This window comes from Ranitomeya imitator, chromosome 5 (assembly GCF_032444005.1).
Source record: "Ranitomeya imitator isolate aRanImi1 chromosome 5, aRanImi1.pri, whole genome shotgun sequence".
Lineage (NCBI taxonomy): Eukaryota > Metazoa > Chordata > Amphibia > Anura > Dendrobatidae > Ranitomeya > Ranitomeya imitator.
The window spans coordinates 556,060,798-556,087,192 of NC_091286.1; positions in this window are offsets into that span (position 1 = coordinate 556,060,798).

Here is a 26,395-nt window from a genome sequence, read left to right on the forward strand (position 1 = left end):
TTTAATGGCAGAAGCTGAAGAAGCAGCAGTAACTCTCTGTACAGAGTGAGACTGAGCAAGACGCTGGGACCGACGTCCCTGCTGAGCAGACTCCACTGCGGCTGGATAAGAATGGGAGACCACAGCAGAGATGGCTCGAGATTCCCCCTGTGTAGAAGCGGGAACTCGAGACCTAACATTACCCCCCTCCTAGGGCCCCCCCTCCTTGGGCCTCGCTACGCTCGAAGGCAGCAATGAGCTGTGGGGCCCGAATGTTTTCAGCAGGCTCCCATGACCTGTCCTCTGGGCCATAACCCTTCCAATCCACCAGATAGAACTTTTTGCCGCGTACCACCTTGCACCCCAAAATAGCGTTCACCTTGTAATCGTCCGTAGACGAACCCGATGTCCCGGCAGAAGACTCGGAAAACCGGGGCATGTATACGGGTTTCAAGAGGGACACATGAAAGGTGTCGGTGATACCCAAGCGTGGAGGAAGAGCCAAATGGTAGACCACAGGATTAACCTGTTCGAGAACCTTGAAGGGACCCAAGTAGCGAGGAGCAAACTTAGTGGACTCAACTCGCAGCCTGATGTTACGGGCGGAGAGCCACACCAAGTTGCCAGGAGCAAAGGTCGGAGTGGGGCGCCGATGAACATCAGCGGAGGACCTCATTCTCTTCTGGGAGGCCCGAATGGCATCCTGCGTGCGGTCCCAAATGTCCCGTGCCTCCACAGCCCAGTCTGCCACCCTGGAGTCAGCAGAAGACACAGGCATGGGCACAGGAACACGCGGATGCTGGCCTTAATTTAGGAGGAATGGAGTCTGACCGGTGGAGTCGGCTACGGCATTGTTAAGTGCAAACTCTGCCCACGGTAGCAAGGATGCCCAGTCATCCTGCCTGGCAGAAACAAAATGTCGTAAATATGTGACCAAGGTCTGGTTGGCCCTCTCTACCAACCCATTCGTCTCGGGATGATATGCCGAAGAGAGATTCAACTCAATACTGAGTAGACGACAAAGCTCTCTCCAGAATCGAGACGCAAACTGGGGACCCCGGTCACTAACAATTTTGTCTGGCATACCGTGTAGGCGAAAGATATGCTTGACGAACAAGACAGCCAACGCCCGTGCAGAAGGTAGCCGTGGAAGAGGCACCAAGTGCACCATTTTGGAAAAATGGTCGGTGATCACCCAGATAATGGTGCAGTTACAAGACTTGGGTAAGCCCACCATAAAGTCCATCCCGACCATCTCCCAGGGCCTGTCCGCCACTGGCAGAGGATAAAGCAAACCAGCTGGCCGTTGCTGAGGAGTCTTGTTCTTGGCTCAAGAGACACACGCCCGAACATACTCTGCGACATCACGAGCCATATGCGGCCACCAGTATGTCCTCGCCAGTAACTCGGATGTCCTTTTGGTACCAAAATGTCCACCCACCCTGGACGAGTGTGCCCAAGAGAGAACCTCCGGTCGCAAACTGGATGGTACAAAAGTCTTGCCCGGAGGCACAGACTCTAGCGAAATCGGGGCCACAGTTCTCAAGCTCTCGGTGGGGACAATAAGCCGAGGCTCCTCCTCCTCCTCCGCAGATGACACAACGGAGCGAGAGAGAGCGTCGGCCCGAATGTTCTTCTCCCCAGAAAGAAAATGGAGGGTGAAATGAAACCGGGAGAAGAATAAGGACCATCTGGCCTGGCGAGAATTCAACCGCTGGGCTGTCTGCAGGTACACCAAATTTTTATGGTCTGTGAAGACTTGGAAGGGAAAACGTGCTCCCTCCAAGAGATGTCTCCACTCCGAGAAAGCCAACTTCATGGCTAGCAACTCCCTGTCCCCGATGCAATAATTCCTCTCTGCTGGTGAGAAGGTCTTGGAGAAAAAGAAGCAAGGATGCTTCCGACCTTGAGCATCCTTTTGGAAGAGGACTGCTCCAGCACCAACAGAAGAGGCATCCACCTCCATGATAAATGGCTTATCAACATCGGGGCGATGTAGGATGGGAGCGCTAGCGAAGTGTGACTTTATAGAGTTAGAGGCCTTGGAAACCTCCTCAGACCACAATTTGGGATTCGCCCCCTTCTTGGTGAGGGCAACCAAGGGAGCTACCAAAGTTGAGAAGTGCGGAATGAACTGGCGATAATAATTAATGAACCCCATAAAGCGCTGCACCGCTGGGGTTCCTGCCAGTCCATCACCGCCTGTAGTTTGGCAGGATCCATAGCCAATCCCTGGGCAGAGATGATGTAGCCTAGGAAAGGTAAGGACTCCTGCTCAAACATACACTTCTCCAACTTGGCATAGAGGGAGTTTGCCCGTAGGAGGTCGAAGACTTTGCAAACATCTCTCCGGTGGGAGTCAATATCTGGAGAGTAGATGAGAATATCATCCAGATAGACTACGACCGAGGTGGAAAGCATATCCCGGAAGATATCATTCACAAAGTCTTGGAAAACGGCTGGGGCATTACAGAGCCCGAAGGGCATCACCAGGTATTCATAGTGCCAATCCCGGGTGTTAAAAGCCGTCTTCCATTCGTCCCCCTCACGGATGCGAATCAGGTTGTAAGCACCCCGCAGATCTAGTTTAGTAAATACCCTTGCTCCCCGAAGCCTATCGAAGAGCTCAGATATCAAGGGCAAAGGATACTTATTTTTAACGGTGATGGCATTAAGACCCCTGTAGTCTATGCATGGACGCAATTCCCCATTCTTCTTCTGCACGAAGAAGAACCCTGCCCCAGCAGGTGACACTGACTTCCTAATGAATCCTCTTGCCAGATTTTCCTGGATGTACTGTGACATTGCCTCCGTCTCCGGGAGAGATAGCGGATAGACCCGACCCCGGGGAGGCTCAGCACCAGGCAAGAGATCAATAGGACAGTCATAGGGGCGATGGGGCGGAAGGATCTCCACCGCCTTTTTGGAGAACACGTCTGCATAAGACCAATACTGCTTGGGGAGAGAGGAAAGATCTGCGGGTACCTCTGTAGTAGCAACCTGAACGCACTCCCTCTGACACCTACCCCCACAAGATTCGCCCCATCCCAGGATTCTGCCACAGGACCACTCAATATGAGGAGAGTGGTACCATAGCCAAGGTATTCCCAACAGGACCTCATCAATTCCCTCAGGAATGACGAGCAGAGATATAATCTCCTGATGAGATGGCGACATGGACAGAGTAAAAGGGATGGTCTGGTGTGTTATCAGTGAGGGCAGTGTCGACCCATTCACCACTCGTACCATTACTGGTTGAGCTAGCATAACCAGGGGTATTGCGTGACGTTGGGCGAAGGCAGAAGACATAAAATTGCCCTCCGCCCCAGAATCCACGCAGAGCTCTACCGAGTGGGAGAATGAGCCTATAGTAATTGTCCCCTTAAAGGACAATTTAGAGGCAAACGTCGCCGTGTCTAGTGTACCTCCACCTACTACCACTAGACGCTGACGTTTCCTCGACCGCTGAGAACATCTGGTGGCTAGATGTCCTGACTGCAGGCAAACATGACACACCTTGAGTGCACAAGCGGTCCGGGATTTAGATCCCGCCTGTGACACTTCCCTGGCCTCATGTGACTCAGGAACCAGGACCGGAGATTCCAGAGGTTTGGCGAAGGAAGGAGCCAGTCGAAACCTCTGCCTACACTGGGCTCGCTCTAACCTCCGCTCGTTAAAACGGAGGTCAATTCGAGTGGAGACAGTTATTAACTCCTCCAGTGTGGCAGGAATCTCCCTAGTGGCCAGAGCGTCCTTAACGTGGTCAGCCAGGCCCCTCCAAAATATGGGGATAAGAGCTTTATCCGACCAATCCAGCTCAGAAGCTAAAGTGCGGAATTGGACGGCAAAATGACTGACCAAGGACTCACCCTGAGTTAATGCCAGCAGTTGGAGCGCAGTATCATGGGTGACTTGAGGTCCTAAAAAGACCTGTTTCAGAGTGCTCAGAAACAGCGGAGCACTCTGCACCACATGATCGCCACGCTCCCACAGCGGCGTAGCCCATTCCAATGCCCTGTCCGACAAGAGAGACACTATAAATCCCACCTTAGCCCCCTCTGTGGGAAAACGTGCAGCCAGGAGCTCGAGGTGAATAGAGCACTGACTCACAAATCCCCTACAAAATTTGCTATCACCAGAAAATTTTTCTGGCAGCGGGAGGCGAGATAATGTCGGAGCAGGGGTGGCAATGGACAGGGTTGCTGCAGCCACGCTAGCAGCCTGTACAGCAACTGCGGTAACATCCACAGCTGAGGTTGCGCTCTCAAGAGCCGCCAACCTACCCTCCAGCTGCTGGATATACCGCAAGGACTGCTGTTTGTCCGTCATTACTAGCCAGACCCTGGCGCTAGTGTAATGTTAGGGCTAGCGGAACGCACCAAATACTAAGACAGATAGAGTATGGTGAGTTCGCAGCCCGGGGTCCACCGTGCAGAGATGGAACCTGCTGCCAAGTAATGACGGACTATATCGCGGTACTCACAAGTATACACACGTGGGTTAAACTTCACCCAGCGTGAAGGAAGCGATCCTGTTGCGTCTCAGGACCGCGGTACCGCACATAGAGCGCGAGCAAGTAGCCAGCGAACTCAACCCCAACTAGGATTGAAGTCCGATTAGACCCTTGCTGGCACAACACCGCAACTGGGTGTGTAAGGAAGCCAAACAACAATATCAGGGCACAAGAGTGCATGCGGTGCCGCACTGACGAACGCCACTAACCACCCAGGCTTGGGTAAGGAAAGCACAGAGGAAGTGCACGGCGCCGTACTGGCGGTCACAGCAACTGGACGCTGTAATGTGTGATTCGTGCTGTTGGATAAGTCGGGCGCTAGATAGCAACCATACACCTTCCGCGAACAGACATTCAATAGGGAAGGGGTATCCAAGGACGACTTGCACTCACAACAAACACACGTATGCAAATGTACACTAGCACATGGCCGTGCGGTCATGCGCAGTTTATATAGTTGCAGCACAGGAAGTGGCCACAGAAACTTTGCCCTTCCAAGACCTGCCAAGAGGACCAATGGAATGTGCTGCAGGGCCTGAGCACATGACCCTCGATCTCCAACGGGAGATCTTGCCCTGGGCATGCTCAGTGTGTGCAGACAAGGACTTAGTCCCAGAGAAGTCTGCTCGCTGCTGACCAGCACTGGCTTTAATGGCAGAAGCTGAAGAAGCAGCAGTAACTCTCTGTACAGAGTGAGACTGAGCAAGACGCTGGGACCGACGTCCCTGCTGAGCAGACTCCACTGCGACTGGATAAGAATGGGAGACCACAGCGGAGATGGCTCGAGATTCCCCCTGTGCAGAAGCGGGAACTTGAGACCTAACACACATATATGAATATTTATTTATATTATTATGAATTATTTTTTGCGTGTAATATAGATGGTTTAACAATTTGCCTAACATTAAGTTCCACAAGAGTAAAGGGAACACTAGCTGCTCAACTGCTTGATTCTGGAACATGTTTCAGTGAACAATGCTACATGCCAGGGTGTTTTTGTTCTCACAGCCGTAAGTGTTGACTTAATTCATTTAATATGTTGGTGGTGATGTGGAATTGGTGAGTGAAATTATTTTCAAGAGTAAGATTTTGGGTGGTCTTGCGTTTGTGACTTAAGTACATCTTGGCACAGGTTCCCCTAGAGAGACAGCATTCACCATGCACTTTTCAGCTTTACTACATGAATTGCAATATTTCATATGATTATTAAATATAATGTATTACATGACATTTCCTATAAAAGGTTTCAGTGAATTTAATATGGAAAACACAAAACTAATGTAATGACATTACTTAAATAAAATAATATATTTGTAACCTTACTGTTGCAAGGCTACGACTTTAGGAATTTACTTTAATACCAATTTCATCTGGCTAAATACTTGGATAGAAAACATAGCCCACGTAGAAACGGTCTTGTGGATTTACTCAAATGTGTAGAGCAACATTATAATCTGTGTACATTTCTGTGTGTGAGAATGTACTCTCTATGTGCTGGAAACTCTGAAAGAAAAGTAGATTTTAAAGTGAACATGTCAGCAGGATTGTGCTCAGCAAACTACAGACACTGTCAGGTTGGTACCATTACACTGATTAAAATTATACCTCGATTAATGAAGTCCATCTTGTAGTTGTTGTTTAATCTAAGTTGAAACCGATAAAGGTTGCACCATTATTTACCAAGAATTATTACTCTAGAACATTGAAAATGCATTACTGCCATATAAAATAGGAAAAATTACTATATAATGTACACATAAAATTTTTATCTGCAAAAATTGCTATGGAAAAAGGAAGGTACTTCGCACATTAATTGGCCAATGTATGTGAGCCCAACTGTCGCGTCAAGGCATTAGTGTTGAGCGATACCGTCCGATATTTGAAAGTATCGGTATCGGATGGTATCGGCCGATATCCGAAAAATATCGGATATCGCTGATACCAATATCCGATACCAATACAAGTCAATGGGACACAAATATCGGATGGTATTCCTCTATGGTTCCCAGGGTCTGAAGGAGAGGAAACTCTCCTTCAGGCCCTGGAATCCATATTCATGTGTAAAATAAAGAATAAAAAAAAAAAATATTGATATACTTTACCCTCGGACGCTCCCTGGTTGTCACCGCTGCAACCACCATGATTCCCTTCCTAAGAATGAGCGCGTTAAGGACCTTCGATGACGTCGTGGCTTGTGATTGGTCGCGGTAGCGTCATGTGACCGCTCACGCGACCAATCACAAGCCGCGACGTCATCGGAGGTCCTTAACGCGCACTATTCTTAGGAACGGAAGCATGGCGGTTGCAGCGGTGACAACCAGGGCGCGCCCGAGGGTAAGTATATCAATATTTTTTATTTTTATTCTTTATTTTAGACATGAATCTTAATCCCAATACCGATTCCCGATATCACAAAAATATCGGAACTCGGTATCGGAATTCCGATACCGCAAATATCGTCCGATACCTGATACTTGCGGTATCGGAATGCTCAACACTACAAGGCATCCTTTGTATGTGGGTCCCTGTCTTGTTTTGTCACCTCTCCTGGGCAAAAAAGCCTAAAATTTATGGGTCTCGAGTGGACCAGCTAACTACTTAAAATCACAAAGGATGCCTTGACACGGTAAATAATGGTGCAACCTTTATCGTTTTTCAACTTATATTTTTTGGGGGTTGGCGCCTGTTAACACTAGCTTGGATGTGCTGGTCTTTTTCTCTATTTGTTGTTTAATCTATATTTGCAGTTTTCAGTTAATTAGATTCTCGTGCCCCTCTGGGTGTGGCTGTGGACTGGGCTTTATGTTATGCTATGCTTACATATGCATCTGTATGGGCTTATGACAGGTCACTAATTCTTTAGTGACCTACCTCTTATTTTACATACTGCATAGAATATTTTGTGGAAAAAAAACTGAACATTCATCACGCAAGCACAACATGACGGATTTCATTAACCAAGGTATGATATTTAATCAGTATAGCAGCTCCAACCTAACAATGTCTGCAGTTTACTGAGCACAATCCTGCTGACAGGTTCACTTTAAAAATAAAGGAATAAAAAAAAAACAGTATTGCTGCCTTTTTAGGACTCCAGTCTATCAAACTGAAAAATTATTTAACCCTTATAGTAAATGCCAGCAACAGAAAAATAAATTGCCAGAATTGTGCTTCCTTTTTGTAACTAAAAATCCAATAGAAAGCAATCAACATTATATGCTGTCTAAAATGATATACAGTAAATAGAAATGATGGCCCACCATGCAAAAGACATGCCCTAACATATCTACACAGACAGAAAAATAAAGGTGTTAAGGTTCTCAGAAAATGGTGCCACAAACCAAGTTTTGTGGGTTTTTTATTTCTGATTTTTTTTCACAACATTGCATGTTTTAAAAAAAATTCCTTGAAGTTGATATACACAATATTTAAATAAGGTCCATCATGCATAATCAGCAATTTTCTCTTGCATGTTTGTGGGGATTATGGAATAACTGAGAATGAAAAACTTTTTACTTTTTTGGTAGAAGAGAGTAGTTCAAACCCTTATTTTCAATTTAAATTTTTCCCTGTAATGATTTTACTTTTCAAGAACCTTCCTGTACATAAATTAAAAAAATTAAAAACAGTGCTACGGTAGGTCATTTTCATAATAGACCTCAGGCAGATATTAACAAGACCTTAGGCAGGTACATAAATTTCACTAGTACTTGCACATTAAAGGGACTCTGTGACCAGAATTTGGCGGGCTCTGTTAATGGTCAGATGGGCGGTGTTTTCTGTTCTTTCATGCACACCTTCCTTTCCCGCAATATTGTCTTGAATTTGATTAGGTTTCCTCCGTAGTACACACGTGCACAGTGCAATCTCGCCTTGCGCACGCGCAGTATGCTTTGCCCAACTGCGGCAAAGCCGAAAAGCATTAGTGCACATGTTCCGGCGCACTATGTCCCGAAAGTATTTCACTGTGTTCCGGGACATAGTGCACCGGCACATGCGCATTAATGCTCTTCAGCTTTGCCCGCAGTTGGGCAAAGCATACTGCATGTGCGCAAGGCGAAATTGCACTGTACACGCATGTACTACGGAGGAAACCTAATCAAATTCAAGACAATATTGCGGCCAGCGGGAAAGGAAGGTGTGCATGAAAGAACAGAAAACACAGCCCATCTGACCATTAACAGAGCCCGCCAAGTTCAGGTGACGGAGTCCCTTTAAACTGTTAACATATTAGGAACCTCAGAAAGAGGTCTCATATGGGCCATTCACAATACATAAACATATTGGTCAACCCAGCTAATTTTAGTGAGACTGTCCAACAATCTAATGTTTTGGGACTATTCTATTGACCATAGACTGGCAGAAGCCAGGGCAGATCAAGGAGTTGGGATTAAAGTACCTAAAAAATTTTTTTCTAAGGGTGATAGACTGCTGCCCTTGTGTTGGGGTTGAGAAATATAGTTGTATGAACACATAACTAGCCAATTATTAAACTAACATGGATAAAGTGCAGAATTATCCAGCAAGAGTAGCTAGTTGTAGAAAGAATGGATTTGTGATCGAGTCAGATTCTGTAAAGAGAGAATCGAAAAATTTAGCAGTGCAGAATTATGGACAGTTTTGTAGACTAGTCAAAGAGTTTTAATGTAATTCTAAAATAATTTAGTACCCAGAGTAATCAGCATCAGATGACAGTGATATTTATATAACTGATGCATTATTTTTTTTTTTTGCCTTGCTTCCATCTATGATGGACTGAAATATTCCGAATTACTTTCTTCAGCCTCAAACAAAATCAAAGATGGCGCAAAGATTGTTTTTTGCGTACATTTGAAAAAAGTAACCATTTGTTTTGGACTGTCCTGAAATTTCTGAACAGATGACAATCCTGATAGGTAGGTAAACAATGAATTAAATATGAAGAAGAAGTATTAGGTCTCTAAAACATTAGACTTGATGTCTACATACAGAGATGAAGACATCAGACTTAGGGCTCATCTCCACTTGTGAGGAAAACGGACGAGTGCAATCCGATAAAAAATCGAATTGCACTCGGACCAATGTTAATCAGTAGGTGACACTCCATTTGCGATTTTTTTCCCAGCCGAAATCGGACTGAGAAAAATCTGTGTCGGCTGAGAAAAAAATCGCAGCATGCTGCGTATTGCTGAGATTCTCGTACGAGACTCGCCAATGCAAGTCAATGGGTGCGAGAAAAAAAACGCATGGAATACAGACCATCCGTATTCCATCCGTTTTTTACGGATACCTTACCATTCTGTGGCACAGAACACTGTAAATAGTCCTGTAAATGACTGTATAAAAATAGTTGCAGAGAAAAAAAACGGATTGCATACGGATGTAAAAACGGATGATGCGATTAAAAAATCACATTACACTCGCATGACACTCGCATGACAATCGCACACGTTACATCCGTTTTTTCGGTCCGTAAATCGGACCGTTTTTTTCTCACACAAGTGGAGATGAGCCCTTAGGCAAAGAAAATGGTCTGTGAAATCGTATGTTCACTTTTAGAAACATCACCTTTGAAATTCGGAGCAGACATGTCAGCAGTTATAACGGGAGATTGCTAGGGCTGGTGGTTTATCTACTTGTCTTTAATGAAAAAAAAATAAAACTGAATTAAGATGCACCATTTTTTTAAGAGTTGTAAATCTGTATAAAATGTTTGGGAAAATGGTTATGACAACTAATGGGTCAATATTTATTCATCCTAATAAATTACAGAAGTGTAATTCACTACCTCTCATATAATTGTCTTATCAAAAATGTCATTGGCGTATTGCTATGATCAACACTCTTGAGCTACAATACGTGACACTGCCATTTTGTCAGCTTTGCCACGGCTCATGAACTGCTATTCAAACAGATGTTTTTCTATTAGTTAAAGGTAGTCTATCATTTAAAAAATTGCTATTAACCTGCAAATTTGGGGTTATATTAGTGTTCTGAAGCTGTACAGTGCCTGCACTGATAGCCCTGCTGCCGAGAGGAAATGAACCTTATTCCTTTCAGGAGCCTCGGTCATAGGATAGGCTAGTGTAGATCCAGTTACTGCTCAGTGCACAGTGAGCGGCGATGGAAACTGCATCCCCAGCACTAAGGGTACCGTCACACAGTGCCATTTTGATCGCTACGACGGTACGATTCGTGACGTTCCAGCGATATCCATACGATATCGCTGTGTCTGACATGCAGCAGCGATCAGGGATCCTGCTGAGAATCGTACGTCGTAGCAGATCGTTTGGAACTTTCTTTCGTCGCTGGATCTCCCGCTATCATCGCTAGATCGGCGTGTGTGACACCGATCTAGCGATGCGTTCGCTTGTAACCAGGGTAAACATCGGGTTACTAAGCGCAGGGCCGCGCTTAGTAACCCGATGTTTACCCTGGTTACCAGCGTAAATGTAAAAAAAACCAAACACTACATACTTACATTCCGGTGTCCGTCAGGTCCCTTGCTGTCTGCTTCCCGCACTCACTGACTGCCGGCTGTAAAGTGAAAGCAGAGCACAGCGGTGACCGCCGCTGTGCTGTGCTTTCACTTTACAGCCAGCAGTCAGTGAGTGCGGGAAGCAGATGGCAAGGGACAGACACCGGAATGTAAGTATGTACTGTTTGTTTTTTTTTTACGCTGGTAACCAGGGTAAACATCGGGTTACTAAGCGCGGTCCTGCGCTTAGTAACCCGATGTTTACCCTGGTTACCCGGGGACCTCGGCATCGTTGGTCGCTGGAGAGCTGTCTGTGTGACAGCTCTCCAGCGACCACACTACGACTTACCAATGATCACGGCCAGGTCGTATCGCTGGTTGTGATCGTTGGTAAATCGTATAGTGTGACGGTACCCTAACTCAGCATTAGAGTCGGCTGTCAGTCAGTGACGGTGGCACCAGTGCCAGTGACTGAAGCCACACCTCTATGACTGAAAGCCCGAGGCTGCTAGGTGGAATCCAGTTCATTTCTCTTTGGCAGCAGGGCTCTCAGTGCGGGAGCCAAGAAGCTTTAGAATGCTATCAGCCTGCAGATTAATAGTGTTTTTTTTTTTTTACATCACAGGTTTCCTTTAAAGTTCTAATCTATAGAAGTGAAATTTCTATAACTCATATAGTGGGATCCAGGAGATACCAGAAATAATTAAATCAAGTTCAGTGTAATTTAAGGTAAAACTTTTGTGTGTTTTGATTCATTTTATCTGGCATTGTAAGAACATTCTGAACAATGAAGGCCTAGCCTGAGGTAAGAGCATTTCTACTGACTATGTGGCCATATTTTTGTAAGAATGGGTGATGATGAATGAGGTAATGGAATATTTCCTGTCTTTCTATAAGACTTTCCAGTTTTGTTTCTAACAGACAGATGTTAGACTGGCAAACAACGATGGGATAGTTTAATATGAACTACTTGATCTTCCCATTAACAATGCATTCTGTTTACTGTCCGTGCACTGATGGTGTTGTCTAGATGATTTCACACGTATTAAGTAACATGCAAATTCAGCAGAAAGGCTAGCAAATTCATTTATTAGCTAATTGGTACTGTCACACCTCACAGAACGTGACCCATTGCCGGAGGGTTCATCAAACATATACTCTATACAATGACAGCATTCTTGCCTTTCACACATGGTATTATGCTACACTCCATGCAACAGATGGCACATTTATTTGATGAATTGCAAATAAAAAAGGACATGTAAATTAAGAAAGGACAAAATATACAAATTGGATGCGATGCTATTTTGCTAATTTGGCCTTATCATCTTATAATCATAAAAAAAAATCCCATGTTGTATCAAGTAGAGTTTCAGGTAACAAGGTGATGTTTTATAGTGTATATTTCTTATACAGGTGCTTCTCACAAAATCAGAATATCATCAAAAAGTTAATTTATTTCATTTATTCAATACAAAATACATATGTTATATAGTGTCATTCCAAACAGAGTTATATATTTCAAGTGTTTATTTCTGTTAGTGCTGATGATTATGGTTTACAGCCAATGAAAACCCAAAAGTTATTATCTCAGTAAATTAGAATAATTAACAAAAAAACACCTGCCAAGGCTTCCTAAGCACTTAAAAAAGTCCTTCAGTCTGTTTTAGTAGGCTCCACAATCATGGGGAAGACTGCTAACTTGACAGATGTCCAGAAGGTAGTCATTGACACACTCCACAAGGAGGGTAAGCCACAAAAGGTCATTGCTAAAGAAGCGGGCTGTTCACAGAGTGCTGTATCCAAGCACATTAATGGAAAGTTGAGTGGAACAAAAAAGTGAGGTAGAAAAAGGTGCACAAGCTACCAGAAAAACCGCAGCCTTTAAAGGATTTTTAAGTAAATGCCCTTCAAAAATTTGAGGGAGATTCCTAAGGAGTGGACTGCTGCTGGAGTTATTGCTTCAAGAGCCTCCACACAGACTTATCCAGGACATGGGCAACAAGTGTCTTATTCTTTGTGTCAAGCCGCTCATGACCAATAGACAACTCCAGAAGTGTCTTACCTGGGCCAAAGAGAAAAAGAACTGGACTGTTGCTCAGTGGTCCAAGGTGTTGTTTTCAGATGACAGTAAATTTAGCATTTCATTTGGAAATCAAGGTCCCACAGTATGGAGGAAGAGTGGAGAGGCACACAGTCCAAGCTGCTTGAGATCTAGTGTGACATTTCCACAATCAGTGATGGTTTGGGTAGTCATGTCATCTGCTGGTGTAGGTCCACTGTGTTTTATTAAGACCAAAGTCAGTGCAGACATCTACAGGAAATTTTAGATCACTTCATGCTTCCCTCTGCCAAATGTACCAATACCTGGTTTACAAAAAACAGTATAACTTTGCTTGATTAGCCAGCAAATTCGCATGACCTTAACCTCATAGAGAATCTGTGGGAAATTGTCAAGAGGAAGATGAGAGACACGAGACCCAACAATGCAGATGCTCTGAAGGCTGCTATCAAGGCAAACTGGGCTTCCACAACACCTCAACAGTGCCACAGGCTGACCGCCTCCATGCCACACCGCATTGATGCAGTAACTGGTGCAAAAGGATCCCCGACCAAGTATTGAGTACATTTACTTTACATACATTTCATTAGGCCAACATTTCGGATTTTAACATCATTATTCAAGCTGGTGTAAGGTATTCTAATTTACTGAGATAATGGCTTTTGTGTTTCCATTGGCTGTAAGCCATAATCATCAACATTAACAGAAATAAACACTTGAAATAGATCACACTGTATGTAATGACTCTATATAATATATGAGTTTCACTTTTTGCATTGAACAACTGAAATAAATTAACTTTTTCATGATATTCTAATTTTTTGAGAAGTATCTGTAACTATTCCACATATAATGTTTTAACTTAAAATTAAGGTTTTGCCGTAAATTTGTTATATTTTTTTCTAAATATGTTATTGATCTACCTGCGTGCCGCCATTTTGTCACATGTTTTTTAGTTCCATCACAGTCAGTTGCAAATAGCAAAAGAGACTTATGATTGAGTCAGTACAGGGTGCACCCGTGACAGAATGTTGGAGACATTTTGGTGCAAAAGAAGAACAATTTATTTTCACACTATAAGGCAAAAAATTTTGAAGCTCTTACTGTCACTTTAATGGCACACTACGCTTAACCCCTTAATCCCATATGACGTACTATCCCGTCCAGGTGACCTGGGACTTAATTCCCATGGACGGGATAGTACGTCATATGCGATCGGCCGCGCTCACGGGGGGAGCGCGGCCGATCGCGGCCGGGTGTCAGCTGCCTATCGCAGCTGACATCCGGCACTATGTGCCAGGAGCGGTCACGGACCGCTCCCGGCACATTAACCCCCGGCACACCGCGATCAAAGATGATCGCGGTGTGCCGGCGGTGCAGGGAAGCATCGCGCAGGGAGGGGGCTCCCTGCGGGCTTCCCTGAGACGATCGGTACACGGTGATGTGCTCACCGTGTACCGAGCGTCTTCTCCCTGCAGTCCCCGGATCCAAAATGGCCGCCGGGCTGCATCCGGGTCCTGCAGGGAGCACTTCCGGGTCAGGATCAGGCTGCAGCTGCAGCTCTAATCCTGCCCGGCTGTATGTCAGATCACCGATCTGATAGAGTGCTGTGCACACTGTCAGATCGGTGATCTGTGATGTCCCCCCCTGGGACAAAGTGAAAAAGTAAAAAAAAAAATTTCCACACTTGTAAAAAAAAAAATAAAAAAAAAATTCCTAAATAAAGCAGAAAAAAAAAAATATTATTCCCATAAATACATTTCTTTACATAAAAAAAAAACAAAAAAACAATAAAAGTACACATATTTAGTATCGCCGCGTCCGAAACGACCCGACCTATAAAACTGGCCCACTAGTTAACCCCTTCAGTGAACACCGTAAGAAAAAAAAAAAAAAAAACGAGCCAAAAAACAACGCTTTATTATCATAACGCTGAACAAAGAGTGGAATAACACGCGATCAAAAAGACGGATATAAATAACCATGTTACCTCTGAAAACGTCATCTTGTCCCGCAAAAAACGAGCTGCCATATAGCATCATAACCAAAAAAATAAAAAAGTTATAGTCCTCTGAATAAAGCGATGCCAAAATAATTATTTTTTCTATAAAATAGCTTTTATCGTATAAAAGCGCCAAAACATAAAAAAAATGATATAAATGAGGTGTCGCTGTAATCGTACTGACCCGAAGAATAAAACTGCTTCATCAATTTTACCAAACGCGGAACGGTATAAACGCCTCCCCCAAAAGAAATTCATGAATAGCTGGTTTTTGGTCATTCTGCCTCACAAAAAAATCGGAATAAAAAGCGATCAAAAACTGTCACGTGTCCGAAAATGTAACCGATAAAAACGTCAACTCGTCCCGCAAAAAACAAGACCTCACATGACTCTGTGGACCAAAATATGGAAAAATTATAGGTCTCAAAATGTGGAGACGCAAAAACTTTTTTGCTATAAAAAGCGTCTTTTAGTGTGTGACGGCTGCCAATCATAAAAATCCGCTAAAAAAAACGCTATAAAAGTAAATCAAACCCCCCTTCATCACCCCCTTAGTTAGGCTAGGTTCACATTGCGTTAATGGGTTAACGCTAACGGACAGCGTTGCACGGCGAAAATGTCACAATTAACGCCGTGCAACGGGTCCGTTAGCACAACCATTGACAGCAATGTGATTTTCAGGTGTAGCGCATCGCTAGAGCGTGCCATTTTCGGCTCGCGCTAGCAAGGTGCCATTCTTTTGTGGCGCGCCTCAGACGCTGCTTGCAGCGTCCGCGGCGCGCCCGAGGTCCGATCCCCGATCTTCCAGAGCGGTGACGTTAACGCGACCACTAAACACGACACCTAAAAAGACATTGTGTTAGCGCAATCCGCTAGTGCTAAACGGATTTCCCTAACGCAATGTGAACCTAGCCTTAGGGAAAAATAATAAAATAAAAAAAAATGTATTTATTTCCATTTTCCGGTTAGGGTTAGGGTTAGGGCTAGGGTTGGGGCTAGGGTTAGGGTTTGGATTACATTTACGGTTGGGATTAGGGTTGGGATTAGAATTAGGGGTGTGTCTGGGTTAGGTGTGTGGTTAGGGTTACAGTTGGGATTAGGGTTAGTGGTGCGTTTGGATTAGGGTTTCATTTATAATTGGGGGGTTTCCACTGTTTAGACACATCAGGGGCTCTCCAAACGCGACATGGCGTCCGATCTCAATTCCAGCCAATTCTGCATTGAAAAAGTAAAACAGTGCTCCTTCACTTCCGAGCTCTCCCGTGCGCCCAAACAGGGGTTTACCCCAACATATGGGGTATCAGCGTACTCGAGACAAATTGGACAACAACTTTTTGGGTCCAAGTTCTCTTGTTATCCTTGGGAAAATAAAAATTTGGGGGGCTAAAAATCATTTTTGTGGGAAAAAAAAGGATTTTTATTTTCACGGCTCTGCGTTGTAAACTGTAGTGAAACACTTGGGGGTTCAAAGTTTTCACAACACATCTAGATAAGTTCCATGGGAGGTCTAGTTTCCAATATGGGGTCACTTGTGGGTGGTTTCTACTGTTTGGGTACATCAGGGGCTCTGCAAATGCAACGTGACGCCTGCAGACCAATCCATCTAAGTCTGCATTCCAAATGGCGCTCCTTCCCTTCCGAGCTCTGCCATGAGCCCAAACAGTGGTTCCCCCCCACATATGGGGTATCAGCGTACTCAGGACAAATTGAACAACAACTTTTGGGGTCCAATTTATTCTGTTACCCTTGTAAAAATACAAAGCTGGGGGCTAAAAAATCATTTTTGTGAAAAAAAAAAGAATTTTTATTTTCACGGGTCTGCGTTATAAACTGTAGTGAAACACTTAGGGGTTCAAAGTTCTCACAACACATCTAGATAAGTTCCATGGGAGGTCTAGTTTCTAATATGGGGTCACTTGTGGGGGGTTTGTACTGTTTGGGTACATCAGGGGCTCTGCAAATGCAACGTGACTCCTGCAGACCAATCCATCTAAGTCTACATTCCAAATGGCGCTCCTTCCCTTCCGAGCTCTGCCATGCGCCCAAACAGTGGTTCCCCCCCACATATGGGGTATCAGCGTACTCAGGACAAATTGGACAACAACTTTTGGGGTCCAATTTATTATGTTACCCTTGTGAAAATACAAAACTGGGGGCTAAAAAATTTTTGCGAAAAAAAAATAAATTTATTTTAACGGCTCTGCGTTATAAACTGTAGTGAAACACTTGGGGGTTCAAAGCTCTCAAAACACATCTAGATAAGTTCCTTACAGGGTCTAGTTTCCAAAATGGTGTCACTTGTGGGGGTTTTTAATGTTTAGGCACATCAGGGGCTCTCCAAACCAACATGGCGTCCCATCTTAATTCCAGTCAATTTTGCATTGAAAAGTCAAATGGCGCTCCTTCCCTTCCGAGCTCTGCTATGCACCCAAAAAGTGGTTTACCCCCACATATGGGGTATCGTCGCACTCAGGACAAATTGCACAACAACTTTTGTGGTCTAATTTCTTCTCTTACCCTTGGGAAAATAAAAAATTGGGGGCGAAAAGATCATTTTTGTGAAAAAATAAGATTTTTTATTTTTACGGCTCTGCATTATAAACTTCTGTGAAGCACTTGTTGGGTCAAAGTGCTCACCACACATCTAGATAAGTTCCTTAAGGGGTCTACTTTTCAAAATGGTGTCACTTGTGAGGGGTTCCAATGTTTAGGCACATCAGGGGCTCTCCAAACGCAACATGGCGTCCCATCTCAATTCCAGTCAATTTTGCATTGAAAAGTCAAATGGCTCTCCTTCCTTCCGAGCTCTGCCATGCGCCCAAACAGTGGTTTACCCCCACATATGGGGTATCGTCGCACTCAGGACAAATTGCACAACAACTTTTGTGGTCTAATTTCTTCTCTTACCCTTGGGAAAATAAAAAATTGGTGGCGAAAAGATTATTTTTGTGAAAAAATATGATTTTTTATTTTTACGGCTCTGCATTATAAACTTCTGTGAAGCACTTGTTGGGTCAAAGTGCTCACCACACCTCTAGATAAGTTCCTTAAGGGGTCTACTTTCCAAAATGGTGTCACTTGTGGGGATTTCAATGTTTAGGCACATCAGGGGCTCTCCAAACGCAACATGGCATCCCATCTCAATTCCAGTCAATTTTGCATTGAAAAGTAAAATGGCGCTCCTTCCCTTCCGAGCTCTGCCATACGCCCAAACAATGGTTTACACCCATATACGGGGTATCAGCGTACTCAGGACAAATTGGCCAACAATTTTTGAGGTTCAATTTCTTCTCTTACTCTTGGGAAAATAAAAAATTGGGGGCGAAAAGATCATTTTTGTGAAAAAATATGATTTTTTATTTTTACGGCTCTGCATTATAAACTTCTGTGAAGCAATTGGTGGGTCAAAGTGGTCACCACACATCTAGATAAGTTCCTTAGGGTGTCTACTTTCCAAAATGGTGTCACTTGTGGGGGGTTTCAATGTTTAGGCACATCAGTGGCTCTCCAAACGCAACATGGTGTCCCATCTCAATTCCTGTCAATTTTGCATTTAAAAGTCAAATGGCGCTCCTTCCCTTCCGAGCTCTGCCATGCGCCCAAACAGTGGTTTACCCCCACATATGGGGTATCAGCGTACTCAGTACAGATTGTACAACAATGTTTGGCATCCATTTTATCCTGTTACCCTTGGTAAAATAAAACAAATTGGAGCTGAAATAAATTTTGTGTGAAAAAAAGTTAAATATTCATTTTTATTTAAACATTCCAAAAATTCCTGTGAAACCCCTGAAGGGTTAATAAACTTCTTGAATGTGGTTTTGAGCACCTTGAGGGGTGCAGTTTTTAGAATGGTGTCACACTTGGGTATTTTCTATCATATAGACCCCTCAAAATGACATCAAATGAGATGTGGTCCCTAAAAAAAAATGGTGTTGTAAAAATGAGAAATTGCTGGTCAACTTTGAACCCTTATAACTCCCTAACAAAAAAAAATTTTGGTTCCAAAATTGTGCTGATGTAAAGGAGACATGTGGGAAATGTTACTTATTAAGTATTTTGCGTGACATATCTCTGTGATTAAAGGGCATAAAAATTTAAAGTTGGAAAATTGCGAAATTTTCAAAATTTTCGCCAAATTTCCGTTTTTTTCACAAATAAACGCAAGTTATATCGAATAAATGTTACTGCTAAAATGAAGTACAATATGTCACGAGAAAACAATGTCAGAATCGCCAAGATCCGTTGAAGCGTTCCAGAGTTATAACCTCATAAAGGGACAGTGGTCAGAATTGTAAAAATTGGCCCGGTCATTAACGTGCAAACCACCCTCGGGGCTTAAGGGGTTAAAGGGGGTCTGTCCACACAAAAACGTACACAGTTTAACAGGGGATGTACCCCCTGTAAATCTCAAACCTACAGTATAGATTTCCCTGTTTTATTGCATATGTAAATGAGAGCTCCTTGATGCACCTTCCCCCCAACTCATTCAAAATGTCGAGTACCTTCCATTAGCTTGATTATGGCCATGTTCACACCTTGAATACTTGGTCTTCATTTTACCTCGGTATTTGTAAGCCAAAACCAGAAGTGAGTGATAAATGCAGAAGAGGTGACGTATTTCTATTATACTTTTCTGCTGATTGTTCCACTACTGGTTTTGGCTTACAAATACTGAGGTAAAAACCTCAACAAGTACTGAATGTGTATAGTTGATTAATAGTGAAGGTTTGGCCAGAGTTAGCGCTGCCTGTATGGAACCTCAGTTCTGCATGTTTGAACTCACAATGGAGGAGGCCTGACAGTGGCTATGTGGGCATGTTCTCATCCCACTCTCTAGCCTACAGCCCCCCACATTGCACTCAAGATCACACAAAAGAAAGCAGCTGCTGTGTCAATTATAAGTACACTATGTGTGAAAACTGTTAAACAGATGAGCAGTTACAGAAAGATGAATTGTCTCTCTGGAAAAAAAAATAAAGGGTACAAAGGAGAGAATCCAAAACATGGCTGCACATTAGGGTCCCAATTTATTAACACTGGCATTCTGCACACCAAATTTAGTGCCGGCGTAAGCTACCCCTAATTAATTGATAGGTGCACACCACTTAATGAATTAGGCACATATTACAACTGCTGTGGGCCTCTGTCAAAAAATATTGTGTTAGGTGCGAGAATTCTCTCACTGCACAGAGTAGATCCCAAGCATTGTCTGCCTTTGGGCACAACCACAGCAGGTGCTGCTCAGCATAGATGTCGGTCCCAGTGTCTAGCTCAGGCTCATGGTATACGGTTGGTTACTGCAGGCTCTCCAGCCAAGGCCTTTATATCCAGTGTTACACAGGAGCAGCCTGCCAGCCTGGAGCCTAAGTCCAGAGTTTTCTTTACTGAGCATGTCCGTGATGTGGCGGCATCACATTGGCGGTCAGATGCTTGCTGCATGGGTGATGTGGCAGCTCCGGATTGGCCTGCCCGTGATGTCTCACCCAAGTAGGCGTGTTTGGAGTGGAGCCTAGGGCATAAAAAAACCCCAGTGGCGCACGTTAGTATCATTTGTGTGTGGCTATGTGAGTGTAGACCCTTCCACTTTGTCTGCAAGTGTCGTATGTCTGTCTAAGGCTGGTTTCACACTTGCGTTTTCATCTGCAGCGTTTTTACCGCAAAAAAAGTATGCGTTTTTTTCCCTATCTTTAACATTAAAAACACATGCTTTTTTTATATACGTGTTTGGTCGCGTTTATGAACGCATGCGTTTTTTTCTGCATGCGTCCATTTGCAGAAATGCAACATGTAGTAATTTTAAGAGGCGTTTTTTGGACACAAAAAAAACGCATGCGTTCGTATGCGTTTTTTTGCAGCCAAAAATGCATTGGAGTCAATGGAAACGCATGCGTTTTTGAGGTACATGCGTTTGCATGCGTTTTTGAACACATGCGTTTTAATTAAGATAAAGATGTCTAGACACTGATAAGCCACCCCCTAGCTTCAAGATGATAAAAGGGAGCTTGGGGGAAGTTTCAGGACACTTCTCATCAGACTCCCAAGGAGACAAGACACTGTCGGACAGCATTTTAGAGGACAAGACACAGGACAATGTGAGTATATCCTAACCAATGCCTTTCTTTGTAATTTTTTGCTCTACATGTCCTAATTTCTTCCAAATATTTTTTTCCAAATGCGTCAGAATGTCTACTTCGGAGTCTTCATTTGGTGAGGAGTTTGAGCCACGTCAGTCGGAAGTGGATCATGTTAGTGAGGTTAGTATTTGCCCCGTCAGCTTGGTAAGTATTCACTGTCACATCGACACATGTGACAATTTGATTTTTCCTTTTTTTATTTAGAGCACTTCTACTGAGGCACAGACAGGGCCGGAGCAGCGGAGTCAAGGTCCGGTGGAAAGACGCCAGCGGGTACGTTTACAAGGCAGACTGTCCTCATTGTAATATTCTTGAATCTTCTTTTCTTTACACTCATATTTCTTTTAATTTTTCTTCTGGAATCCTTTTGTATGTTGACTTTTGTATTCATGCCATTTCTCAACATCTGTTCTCTTTCTTTTCCTTATGTGATTGATCAAACTTTAATTATTTCCTTTAAATTTTAGGTTTCACGACGGGACGATGACCGGATTGACAACGACCTCCTGATAACCCTTATCCAGGAGCGAGTCCCGTTGTGGGACAGCCGGGATCAACAGCACGCAGTGTACAGCACGCTCCGTCGGTTGTGGAGTGAGGTGGCCCAAGCGTTGTGGGATGGCTGGGACAATGCCCCGCCACGGGCCCATAGTGCATTTGGTAAGTATTGCAATGCAGTGTGAAGCAGCAGAGACCCTGGCCGTGCTTTCTTGACTGTGTGTGATGAAAGAAACTCTTCAGAGTTTCTTCATCACACATAGTTGTTTTTGCACGGCCAAAAGTCCATTTACTGATCATTATATTTTATTTTTATTTAACAGTGGACAAACTAAGAACACGTTGGCGTTCCATGAAGGACCGCTTCAACAAGGACCTGCGCGATGAGTCGTGTTGCCAGTGGTTCTGCAGCAAGGATCAGACTGTACAAGTACCATCGTGTGCTGTCATTTTTAAGACCGGTCTTTCTCATGAGAACGTAAGTATTTCTCACATGCTTTTGGTTGTATTGCATTGACATAATATGTATTTTCAAATTCCACAGGATTTAGCGTCTGGTTAGTTTTTGGTATTAATTTTATGTTTCCTTTTTTCACAGCACACACAGCACGACTGTCGCCCCAGGTTCTGGAGCGGTCCTTCAGCCGGCAACCACGGACCCGTCCCAGCCATCCAGCAGCGCAGCAGCAGGTGGGCCTTCCACACTAACTGGAGACCAGGGAGCTGGCCCATCAGGTATTTCCCTTTCGCAGTCCTCTTCCACTGCACTCTTTTTTGCGGGCACATCCCGGCAGCGACAGAGTGCTTCGGACAGGTCACTCATGCCCGAGTTTTTGCACTTGAGCTCGGTTTTACACGAAGCAATCAAGGCTTTAGGTGACCGAATGGATGTGTCTCATAACCTGTTAAATTGCCGTATCCAGGATGTCACCAAAAGCCTTGATCAAGTTAAAGCCGACCTCCAGAGGCCAGCTCATCATTTTTTCAACCAAATTGAGCAGGGCATGTCGGAACACCTTAGCCCTGATCTCCAGCTCAGTGTGATGCAGGCCTGCAATGCTGCTTTTGTGCAGGCTATGCAGCAGAGTCGCAATTTACAGCAGACAGTGGCGGCATATCCAACTGTGCCGTCACTGTCACGATTAACATCCCTTCCTACCTCTGCTGCATACCACTGCACGGCCACCTCAATTCCTTCCACAGGTGGACTTCACTACAGCGGCAACACCATTACCAGTGCTGTTGGACATCCCACCGCCACCACCGTGACAACCGCTGCTCCGGCTTGGACCTCCTCCACTGACACCACGAGGCCGCAGGAACCTGGCGTGGCTTTCCGGGCCGGACTCCCCCCATGCAGCAGGACCCAGACGTGGCTTTCCGGGCAGGACCCCCCAGGCAGCAGGACCCAGGCATGGCTTTCCGGGCAGGACCTCCCCATGCAGCAGGACCCAGGCGTGGCTTTCCAGGCAGGACCCCCCCATGCAGCAGGACCCAGGCATGGCTTTCCGGGCAGGACCCCCCATGCAGCAGGGCCCAGGCATGGTTTTCTGGGCAGTACCCCCCCATGCAGCAGGACCCAGGCATGGCTTATCGTGCAGGACCCCCCCATGCAGCAGGACCCAGGCATGGCTTATTGGGCAGGACCCCCCCATGCAGCAGGACCCAGGCATGGCTTTCTGGGCAGGACCCCCCCATGCAGCAGGACCCAGGCATGGCTTATCGGGCCGGCCCCACCACGATGCAGCAGGACCCTGGCAGGGCTTTATGTTCCCCCCCCAACGATGCAGCAGGACCCTGGCAGGGCTTTATGTTCCCCCCCCACTACGATGCAGCAGGACTCTGGTGAGGCCGAGCGTTCGTCAAGCACAATGGACTTTGACACAGTGCAGCCGGACCCTGATGTGTCTCCCGCCACCACACTACAGCATATGAGCCCACCAAGACGTCCCCCTACCAGGCAAACCCAAACAAAAACTCATAAAAAAAACAAACAAAAAACACTTAGTATTCCTCCCCCTTCACCTACCGATGTGTCTGTATTGTCAGTTTTGTCTCACCCTTCCAGTGTGTCTCAAGCCTCTCATGTGTCAAGCCCCATCCCCGAGCTTCCAGACCCATCCAGTTTCATTGCCCCTTCTCCTGCCACCTCAGCGTCGTCCACGGTTAGCCAGGCATTAGTTCTGCACACCCCCCATTTACATCACTCTACCCCAAGCCGTCGCAGCACAAGCCGTCGTGGTACAAGCCGTCGGGGTACCAAAAAATAAGTTTTACATTTTGTTAAATCAATAAAAAAGTTTTATTTGCCACAATTATGTTTGGTTTATTGTGTCTATCGCCCACGGCAATACACACCGTGCGCCACGATAATTCGCCATACACATTATTTGGGCCACAACGTATCTCCAGTAGTTAAAAATACAAGACAGCAGCTATATGTGTGTCTTTAGTATGGAGATATGAGGTGGCACAAAAAATAATTTCCATACTCTGTTTTTGTATATGCCTAGTGTGACAGTACAAAGAGCATATGGTGAATATACAAGGCAGTAATCAACTCAATAGGTCAGGTGTCAAAAAAAGTCATAAGTTAGGACACCTGACCCATTGAGTTGATAACTGCCTTGTATATTCACCATATTCTCTTCTTTAAACAAAATGTATTATACACCAATTGAGGTGACAATGGTTGTCACACGCTACATATCTATGCTCGCCTGCCCATGGGTAAGAATTAGTGAATTCATGAGCCTGTATATGTTTATCATGAATTCATTATTTCTGACACTTGACTTGATGAGTATAGATAGCGTGACAGCGATTGTCACAGTGTCGACGCAATGACGTCAACAAGCTTACCAATAAATCAACATGGTTGCCATTATTAGAAGTATGTGGCCAGTGTTTGATATCATTATTTGTAAGTGTTTGATATCATTATTTATAAAACAAAATAGGGAATGAAACTATAAGAGGTCAATTATGATAATAAAATAATAACTAATACCTAATACCTATGCCTCTATCACACACTCCTGGTTTTGGATTACAAAAAATGAAATTACACACATATGTACTGGCCGTTTTTGGCCAACCTTGGCTTGGAGAAGAAAAAGATAGGAGACACGGTTAACACAACCAACACTAAAGTTTATTTATTTTAAACTTTTTTTTCATTGTAGAAAATTACTGTTAAAGATAAAGATACAACAGGACATTTATACAACATTGTCCTGCCATGACACACGTCCAATATCAGATACAAAATAGGCCGCAAATTGGTCCCGCATAAGACCAACGGCTGCAGTTGACCTCAGCGGGTGATGCTGAAAATCAGGCAGTGGGTGTGCAACTGGTTCATCCAGTTCAATGTGGGGTCGCTCCTTAGTAATTATGTAATTGTGGAGAACCACACAGGCTTTGACCACCTCGTCAACTGTTTCCACTTTTAGATTTATGGCGGTTGCAAGAATGCGCCATTTAGCAACCAGAATGCCAAAGGTACACTCTACTGTTCTCCGGGCTCTGGTCAGTCTGTAGTTGAAGATCCTTCTAGTGTGGTCCAAGTCCCGACTGCAATATGGCTTCAGTAGATTTTCACACATCTGGAAGGCCTCATCCCCAACCATAACAAATGGCAGCGGTGGGCCTTGAGTGTTGGGGAGAGGCTGTGGAGGAGGAAAATTTAAATTGTTGCCATACACATGATGGCCCATATCAGAGCTCTTGAAAGACTGGGAATCATTGCCACGGCCAAAAGCTCCAATGTCCACGGCGATGAAGCGACAGTCCGCATCAGCTATTGCCATGAGCACCACAGAAAAATATTTTTTGTAGTTGAAAAACTCCGATCCGGTTCTGGCAGGTTTGATAATGTGGATGTGCTTTCCATCCACCGCCCCTAAACAGTTGGAGAAATCACACACATTCAAAAATTTGTCGGCAATTTCACGCCACCTGTCCACGGTGGGTACTGGTATAAACTCCTCACGTAGTACGTTCCAAAAGCCCGACACGTGTCCACAACTATTCCGGAGAGGGTGGATATTCCAAGCCGGTATTAGAAGTGGAGGGAAGATAAAGTCTCCCCTGTCGCAAGAAATCTAGAAGAAAAACACACAAAAAAACATTACAATCTACTCTTTTTTATGGTGTGGTTTAAAAGAAAAAAAAAAGAAGAAAACAAAAAAAAATGTCAGAATAAAAAAAAAAGGACTGTCATTGGTTTAGATTTTGAACGTACCTTAATGTCACCAGCAGACGTTCCTTGGGTGGTATCGTTCTACGGAGCTAGGTGTCCTGGCGCCGTATGACTCCTTGGACACGAGACAGCAAATCCCGGAATGATGCTTGTGACATTCTCGTGTACTCCTAGAATTTCTCCAGGTTGGCATTCAGCTCGGCATAGAGCGTGTGATAGGCTCCATGGCTCTCACGCACTTCTATTATGGGGTGCCTCCAAAAACGCCGACGTTGTCTCCTTCTCCATCTTTTGCGGTTTCGGTCTTGCTCCCAAGCAAAAGCACAGGCCAGAAAAATCTTGAAGCTGAAATCCAGGTTGAAATAAAAGCTCTCCATGCTAAGATCCATCATGACACAGGAAACTGTAGCAAGCAGTTAAAATTTCAGTAGCCCTAGGGTCTATATATAGAGAGCCCATCATATACGCCCTCTCTATTCCCATTGGTGGTGTCACGTTATCTTTTTTTGGCTCCAGTGATATTTTTGGACTTGTGCAAAAAAA